This window comes from Cupressus sempervirens, chromosome 3 (assembly GCF_028749045.1).
Source record: "Cupressus sempervirens isolate cs-2001-9-10 chromosome 3, ASM2874904v1, whole genome shotgun sequence".
In the NCBI taxonomy this organism is placed as follows: domain Eukaryota; kingdom Viridiplantae; phylum Streptophyta; class Pinopsida; order Cupressales; family Cupressaceae; genus Cupressus; species Cupressus sempervirens.
The window spans coordinates 970,382,381-970,392,716 of NC_143120.1; positions in this window are offsets into that span (position 1 = coordinate 970,382,381).

Consider the following 10,336-nt stretch of genomic DNA (forward strand, 5'->3'; position numbering starts at 1 on the left):
AAAATTTACTAATAGAAAATGTAGTGCTTGGTGTCTAATTTTTAAATATGTAATTTTTTGGAATACCCATATGGTATAAATTAAATTTTGGTAGGCATGTTCAAAAACCACTTGTTCAAATGTTTGTTTCATGATCATACCACACACGTGTACGATCACCCTATTTCGGAGAAAAAAATGATTTTTTGTGATTCCTTTTGGGGAAAGGTTCCAAACACACCAAATATTGATGAGAACATTTTTCCTTATTTTTGTATTTAATATTTTGTTTTTAATAAATTTTTATTTGACCATAAAGTAGATTTTGAAAACCTCTAGTATATGACCACCATAATTTGATCAAAACATTACCTTTATTTAATTTCCTTTTATATGGAAGTAAATTCTATGTATATTGATGATATATAATTCATTTTAAAAATATATAAAATCAAAAAAGTTATTTAGATTTTAGTTAACCATACTATTTGAATTCTAGGTACCAATTTGTCTTAATAAATAATATAAAAATACTAAAATAAATCATATTACTAAAAAATTTACATTTTTAGAATCTAGACAAAGAGTAATATAATGGGTTTTTGTTTCATCAAAAAATTCATTTGAAAAGTCCTCCAAAAAATTGTGGCGAGGCAGAAATTTCATGTTTTTGTGCCTTAGCCAATTTTTCGTTGGCACAAACATAGGCTTGGTCCTACCAAGCCTATCCCAAGCCAAAACTCAATGCAACCCATGGCTTGTAAAATTTTAATTTTAAGAAATGGGTACACATTTCAAAATGGGTAGTCATTTCTAATAGTTGGTAAAAATGAGGTTTTAGGCAACAAATTATTATTTTTTTGAAATTTTTGAAACTTGTACATATTTTGAAAATAACAAATACCCATTTTGAAATGGGTTGTTTTGAAAATAATAGGTAACCATTTTGAGAAAAATGTGTAACCATTTTTTGAATTTAGGATCAAGCATTTGAACCTAAAGTGGGTACCCATTTTTTAGTAAACTGGTACCCATTTATAGCTACAATTTTTTTTCCTACAAGACTTCCACAATTTTGGTACTCAACTTCTTGCATGTACACACCATACCAAACCAAAGTGTTCCTAAGGTGTGCTAAGAAATATCACCCAATGATCATTTGAGTCTCATATCTTAGAGCTCATGTAAGGTATCAATGAACTTTTAGGTTCTATAGGAACATTCTATGGAGGCTTACAACTACTTATCACAGTTTTGGGATATTTTAATTTATTTGAAATTGGAAACCCAATCTCATCTTATGTCAAAACTTTTTTTTATGAACCAAACTTGTACCTTGGACTAAATTGTATAAGTTCAAAAATCTTGGCATAACACGAGAATCACTTCAATGTGGAACATGCTAAAAATGAAGTGAGACCTATGGTTTCTAGGCTGGATCCTATAAGATACTTCATGATGCTTCACTTAAAATAAAAAAATCTCTAAGGAAAAGGGAAAGAAAGATGACATAAAATAAGTTTAAGCCTATGTGATGCACCCAAATGTTCAAACTTATGATATTCAAAAAAACTATAACACTTGAAAACAAAAAGAACATTACTAAACACCCACAACTTGCCTTTACCATGCACGCACATCAATATTTTGTAGAAAGGTCCAAATGCATATTTACTCAATAAAGGAAAATAAAATTTAACAATGAATAACCTATTACATTTGCTTGCAACCTGCACATTACACTTATCACATAGAAGGTATGAAATAGTGAGACAAAACTGAAGGAAAATAATACTTTCACTAATAGTTTGACCAAATCACATTAATACACAACTTTTTAAATGACAATAAGGTGATGAACACAATCCCCAAAATGATCTCCAAGGCAGCTTATGTATATATCATAAAAGTGAGTTATAAAATCATGCAAAAAAATTCCAAAGGATAGAGAAAATAAGTCAGTAAGATTCAAAATTGCATAATTAGAACCCCCATCTAAAATGAGTTCAAAATTCATTAAGTACATATCACACTCTAACCAATTGGGTCGAATGTAGAAACTAAGGTCCAAAACAACACATAAAACTCCTCTAATAGACATGTAATTGATGAAAAAGTCTAGCCACCTCATTCCCCATCATAAAAAAAAAATCTTTAAAACTACACTAAATAGTCTTAAACCGAGTAAGAAAATCCCTTTGAAATAGACTCAACCATTCCCTAGATTCCCTCCATTTGTCTTCAAACAAATCCAACCTCTCCTACATACTAGGTTATCTCATGAATGAGTCATCCATTTGACTTATATGTATGAGTTCATGTTTCTATTTTGCATTTAAAACTTAATATTCATTCAGTGCTTTATAATCCAACATGAAATAAATATTAATTAGAATAAAGATATGCAAATTAATATGGTTTAATTTAATGACATATATAGTGAATAATATCACATATATTGTCAAAGTTCAAAAGAATTCATCAAATAATATATATGATATTATTTAATAAATAAGTTATTAAATTTAATTATAGACACATGCCCTTTGCATAATCCATGTGTATTAGATTTGTGGAATTGAATTGGAAACAAAGCCAATAAAATTCCCATTTTTGGAAGAACAATCAAGGATTTGAAACCCTAACTTTCTCAACATTCACTTCATTTGGAATTTTACATTTTGAAAACTCAACCAAAATTTTCTCTACCAGAAGAAACTGCCATGAATAAACATTTGATAGACTTCTTTGTAATTTACGGACTTCATTTCCATTGGTCACCATTGTTGAGAGTTTTGATGGAATGAATACTTAATTTGGAGACTCTTTGACGACACATCTTCAAATTTTATGCATATTTTTTCTCACTTCTTTGTAGGTATGAAGACTTTCTCACAATCAAATTACTTTCATGCCATTATTTTTTGTTAATTTTAGATACTCGTGACTACAATTATTTTTCCTTGCAAATGCTCTATATCATTGCTTGGATTTTATATCTTGTGTATCTCTTCATGGCTATGGAATCATCCTTCCATTTAAATGCATATATGTGGTCATTCCTTATCCTTTTCTCTGTGAAAATATGTGGGACAGTTCCTGATGTTCTTCAATGTGCATTGTCGTTTCTATTTGATGGGATTTTTTTTCATTTTTCATTATCATTTTTGGATCTTCCAAGTGGACTATCAGATATAGTGATTTCAATTTTACCTTACCATGATATATTTTTAGATTTTTTAAATATCCATGTGTGCAAGAGATAAGTGTATTTTATTTTCCTCTTACCTATGCATTCATGTTTTCCCATTTTTGGAAGAGGATTTCAACTCTATTTTGGGTTTTTTCACTATAGATTTGCATTTTCCCTAACACCAACATAGGAATCCATCACCCTGTAGATAAAACCTATCAAATCTAGTACCTAAGATGATGACTTTACATCACCGATGAAAATGTAAGATATTGTTGCATTAATCTAACACATTGCTTGCATACTTTTACTATGTGTTAGCTTTGTTGCTATAGTAAAGTGTAATGCAGCTTCACTGAAGTAACCTATTGACTGTGTATATTGGACAAGAAGAATTTTAATGGTGTTCTCACACACTCGTAAAATGGTTGGAAAGTGCATGTACTAGTCAATGATTTGCACTAGAACTTCTTGTGATTTTGTAAATTTTGTCCTTGTCAAATCTATAATAACTCTATTTTCCAAAAGTTACACAAAAAAAACATTAAATAAACACCCACCATCCAAATTTCCCAATGTTGAAAATCCACCTCTTTCACATTCCCACTTATTCCAATTTTTCCCAACTCTTCTTTGATGCATGATATTCTTGACTTAATTTTCTTTATACATTCTTTAAATATTCCCTTAGGCCACATATATAAAATTTCCATTGGGTCAACTAATACATAAATTGCATGCTTTGGTAACCACTCTTCATTTTATCTCCACATCATTCATGGTACTTTGTGCATAACCAAATACGATAAAATGCAAATAATATAGGAAAGGCAACAACAAAAGGAATCCTAGTTAACAACTTTGAAAAAAGATAAGGCCCTACAACATAAAAACCCTTTGTACATCCCCTGTCTGTAACATCCCCAGCATGGTATTGACAAAAATTTTAATCTTCAATAGCTCTGCTAAACTTTGAGACAAATCATTGAATGGAGAACACTAAATCCAAGCTATTTTACTTCATTTATGGTTTCTAAATCCAAGTTATTTCTTTTCTTATGCAGTAGTCTAAGAAAATATTTCATTACGTGTTGTAAATGACTCTTTCCTCTTTGTTGATGCTTGATATGGCAGCCATTGTGATGGTTGTCGTTGCTTTTTTAATCTACAAATAAAACAATCTATTGATAATGTAACAGTTCATATTGTAGTGACATGATGTCACCTGGTGTAGATATTCCTAAACATGCTTACAATTCACTTTATTATTCATTTGACATTCTTATGACATGTATAAACTAGTATGTGGATACTCTATTTTGGTATCCATTGTTTTCCCCGCTGCTCCATTTCTCTTCTTCCTGTAGTAGTATACATTATGATGACTGAAATCTTTAAGGGCTCGTTTGGTTGCAAGCGTAGGAATTGAGAATTAGAATAGAAAATTTGAATGAGAATGAAGAATAGGAATGGAAAAATGCAATCCAATCTTGTTTATCCCTTGATTGGTTATGCAAGCTTAAATTGGAATAGGGTTAACTTGCAATCAGTGCCATTTGAAAATATTTCTAAAGATGCAATCGGCGCCATTGGAAAATCACTGAAATATTTGAAAATATTGAAAACAAAGTTCCAGCGCTCACCCCAGGTCATAGCGGATTTGAAAATTTAATCAAATTTGAGAAAGTTAAAATGAATGCAAGAATAGCGATTCCAATTACAAGTATTTTTTGGAATGGACAAAAGCTCATTTTGGGGCTAAAATGAGAATATTTATTCCTATTCCCTATTCCTATTCCACAGACCAAACAAAGAATACAAATCATATTCTAATTTCCTATTCCTATTCTGATTGTATTCCAGCAACCAAACGGGCTCTAAGTTTAAAACATGGGTAATGACTTCTTATGTCATCATTTTGAATGCATTCTATTGCTAGTGCATATGGTTTATCATGATAGATTATTTCTACATTGAAATCATTATTACCCAAGATGACTGTTTTTCTTATCATTGGATATACTTTCCTATAACATATTTTGATACCTGTAGTAGCATTTGAATCTCATAAAATAATAAGTTTGCCAACCATTTCAATATTGAACCTTCCATTTCCTTATTCGGTTTTACTTGTTGATTTCTTTGTTGGTTGTCTGTCATATTGGGTGCACGTTCCTTTGGTCAAGAAACATCTAAATTATCTCATGTAGCATGTTGTCCTATTATGATTTTAATTAATAGACAGTTATTTGTATTGTTCAATGTTCAAATACTATCTCTTGTTAGCAAGTTGGTCTCAAACCCTCGTGGGAGTCACATTTACATCCACATGTGAATCAAAGATATGTGTTACTACATAAGGAACAAACTAGCTAGAAGTAAATATGGTTTTCAGGTTTTGAAGCTTGAATGCATGGGTGGGTTATAGTAGTCAAGTATGCCAATAATTTCTTAGATCCATTGGATCTAACCCTATTACCCCTTAGCCTTGTTTGGCATTTTCAGGATTTGGCACTAGAGAAAAGGAGAGCGGGAGCAACAAGACAATAGGAATATGAGTGGACAAGGAAACAAGCACAAATACCAATCATTCACTCACTGATTGACCTACCCTTCTATTATGATTTATACATTATTTTCACACAAGTACTCCAGTTTTAAATTCAAAAGCTAGTTTAACGACTTGTGCGAAGTAATGTAACATTTGATTTCAATAGATATTAAATTTTTAGAAAATAAGTTTTAAAATGTAATTCATGATTTTCAATTCAACGTGTCCCTCTTTTTCTTTATAAAATAAAATATTTGTATGAATAAATTAATTATTGTACTTCATTTCTTGGAAAAATAGGTAATATGATCAGTTTTGAATGTACCTCCCCTTGACAAGCAAAGGCTCTATTTGATTAAGCATGTAGGGTGAAAATTAATTAACTCTTGCAATATTGCTCAATTGAAAGGAGCAATATTTCATATCTTTCAAATTATTTGTTGTTGCATCAAATTGGCTATGACGTTATCTTTATTCATTCAGTTAAACACTACTAACAACCTCATTTCTCCTACAAAGTTTTTCGAGTGTTCACAACCATGCCAGTCCAAAGTGTTCCTAAGGTGCACTAAGTAACATTAGGTAGTGATCTTTTTAGGACCATATCTTATATCTTGTGCAAGGTATCAAAAACCCTTTAGGTGATATAAGATCATTAGATGGAGGCCTACAACAATACTTTTCAGTTTTGGGATATTCAACTTTATTCTAATTTTGCAACCTAATCTTATTTTATGTCATAAATTGTAATGTTGCTCAGTTGAAAGGAGAAACACTACACATATTTCAAATTTTCCATTGAGGCATCAAACCATATGTGCCATTAGCTCCAGTTGGCTCTAAAAGCTAGTAACAACCTAATTTTCTAATGACATCTCTTGAATGTTCATGACTATGTAGAGCTAAAGTGTTCCTAAGGTACAATAAGCACATTGGAAAATGATCTTTCAAGGATTGTATCTTGGAGCTCATTCAAATTATTGATGAATTTTGTTGTTGTTATAGGACCATGCTTTAGAGGCCTACAACCACCTATTGTAGTTTTGGGAGGTTCATTTTTAAAATAGCTAGACACCTAATCTTAGTTTATGTCAAAACTTTCAATCTTTGTAAGTTGAAAGGAGCAACAAGTTTAAATATGCAAACCACTTTCTACTTTAAAAACAAGTTTCATTTGAATGGGAATCAATTTCTAGAAAGTATGATAATTTCTTCCAAAATAGTTTAACTATACAAACCACTTTATTTGTTACATATGTGAAAATATGCTGATGAAAATAGGTGTGAAGTGTATGAATGAACGGAAGGTGTGATCCATAAAAAAATGAGATAGACAAAGATAATTTTTGAAAAATAATTGGAAGTGGTTGTATGATGAACTTATAGTGCAAATAAAAAGGAAATGATGAATGGATGGAGATATATGAATATTTATGATGAGGATAAAAATAGAGACAATCATTTTAATGGAGGTATTAGATTAAGAGAATATTGTAGGAAGATAAATGAGAACAACTTGACAAGAGAGATGTTGATAATGTTATTCTACAAAGGAAATTTGATGGTATAAGTTAATTTTTCCATACAGTTATTTTTATCTTTTGATTGTGAATGGATTTGAATATTCAAAGTGAGATATGTTCTATATAAAAATCAGTGATATTATTTTTATTTGAAACTTGTAAAGTATATCCAAATCTATCTTATTTGAAGAAGGAAATGTCATGACAGTCCAAAGAGAGTCAAAGATAGTTATATTTTAAGATCATCTATAAAAATAATATTATTGTTAAGTCTAACAAACATTTTATAGAAGTTAAAGCAATGTTTGGTGAAAGTAACACATATTGATTGTTTGGATCAGATTCGGGATTGCGAAATGTATATGAATTTTAGAAAGGTGGAAATGATCATTTTCACCATTGTGTGCTTCTTGACTTCCAAGTGATATGAAGTAATTATTGATAAGAATATTTACTGATCATAATTGAGTTCATATGCAGATTTGGAATTGTTGATGTTTGGTGTTACAAGATTGTTTGAAGAGGACATATCAACAATAGGATTATATTAAAATTCACATGAAAGGTTGAATATAATTGTTAGGAGAAGGTGTTAACAAGTTGTATATGTATGTGAGATTGCATGTTTGTCATTGATCGAGTAAAAGAAAGTTGTGAAACAAAATCAAATTTTGCATTGTTAAAGAGTAACCTCTTAAATAAATTTTTTGTTGTTTATTGATTATGATGTGGATATGGGTGATTCTAAAATAAAAAATCTATTTGAGGTAGTTTGGCTATGTGAGCCAATGTGTATTATGTGAGGCAAAGGTTTCTATGTGAGGAATTCCCTTGCCTAAGTCAGACCCTATCATATGCTAAGTGAGGCATCATTTATTTCTAGTGAGGCATGATATAAAAAGATTCAAAAAGTATTTTTTTTCCTATGGGGTTCTCCACTATAAACATGATATCAACATCTTTGATGTGTGTATATGTTCTTTTGTTTATATTGCATTTAATTTAAACATGCATGAATCAGATGTCGTTGCATATGCTAATGGTAAAAGATAAAAATTAACTTATATCATGGATCATTGACTCACCTGCACCCCTCCCCCCCATGATCATAACTTATTCCAACAACTTTATATAAAGTTCATTATTTTATTATGCACTATCTTCATACCACTATTTTTGCATAACTTTCTTTAGCATTAAAGAACACTCTATATGATTCAAGAAAAAATAAATAATGATAATGAAATTGCACATGAGTTTTATAACAACAAGAGATCAATTGCTTATTAATTTTCCATACCGAAGTTTAAATTTTCTCAAAAGATCTCTAACTAATGGTAATATTTCTAGGTAACACTAAATCATCTAAAAAAATTCTATCAAATTCAATTTAGTCCATGTCTAATAGTTGTTTTGGATGAGGATCACAAATTTTGGACCTCTCTCTTAATTATAAAATGTCCCTATCATTGGGTTGTACCTTGTATTACCATGCCAATATTTTGAACCAAATATTTAATTTTATCATGAGTATCAAACCTTGGAATTGGACCATTAAATCTCCAACATTATTTTATTGGATCATTTTTTATATGTTTTCTTGTCTATATTTCTCTTTTAAAAAGTTTTATAATGTACATGTAGAATTCCACTAATGTTTCTTATCATTCTCTTATCAAAAGCTATGTTATTAACTATAATAGTTTTATAACTTATTGTGCTTCATTCTGATGTTTAAATTACTCTTTTTTCCAAGAGATTCAATAACACTTACAACATATTTATAACATGTTTAAGTGATTTGTATTTTTTTCTCTCATTCATAAAAAACACCTAATTTTTTAAAAAAAAACTTTTCTCATTTTTTACATCCTCATTAATGACATCATGAGTTGACATTAAGATGATATATTTTATCAATAAAAATATTGTTAGATGAATATAATTAATTTGTAAAGGTTCATATTTCTCTCCAAGAAAACTTACTAGTAAGATTGTCCTGGACATTACTTTCACTTTTAAAAAAAATATCGTTCCATCAAAACAAGGTATTTTATTTTCAATTTTTGTTTATATGTTTTTTTCACATATAGAATTGCTTTCAAAACATGTATGTATTCACTTGTTTGAAATCATTATTTTGAATATAATTAGATTTTAGTTTCCATATCATCCAATGGTAGATTTTAAGACTTACCCTAATTTATGTCTATTGTCACATTTTCGTATTGTTAAAAGGTGGGTTTGAAGACATGTGAATTTGTTTATATAATCATATTATATTTCACATTCACCTCTTGCATATTTTCATTATTTACATTCATCTTGTCCTTCATAATCTCTTCAATATTTTTATCTTCAATCTAGACATGGAGGTAGATGCTTTAATATTCTTCATTTCTAATTCGTCAATCTTTTATCTCTTTTTTCTTTTTCCTCTTAATTTTCTTGAGCTATTATAGGGTTCATGGCCTTCTTGTGTTACGTTTTTTGACATTGTTTTGATCCCTTGATTACCAAATTTTGAAGTACAAATGAATGTCACTAATAAAACTTGTTCATTTTTATTCCACTTCAAAGTAACTCTTGATGTATATTAATAAACTTCAAAATTATCCTAATGGCCACTCCTTCCAAAATTTAATAGATTATAATATGTAATGAACTTGCACAAGACAACTATCATTAAAAAATTGCATAAAAAATTGTTGTTAGGTGCACAATAGCAAATCTCAAGTTTAATTACATAGTGGTAAATCTCACTAAGCATATCCCTCCACTTGCTCCTCCTTGTGATGTTGTTCCTAATGAAACTATTACTTGCATAGTTGTTTATTTGTTGATAAAAGTTTGTTCTTCCTCCTCCTCCCTTAGTTGTGGGTGAAATTTCTATCTACCTACCCCTAATATGGGTTACTAGTTGTTCTACTAGTGTGATGTAGTTTGTGTACTAGCATTTATTGTTAATGGTATATTCTTGAATAGTTGCAACTGACATACTCAACCTCTCATTGTCTAGGGTCAACACCCCCATTTTGCTTCTTTTATAATAAAAGTATAGTGGTAAACTGTAATAAAATAAAATAAAAT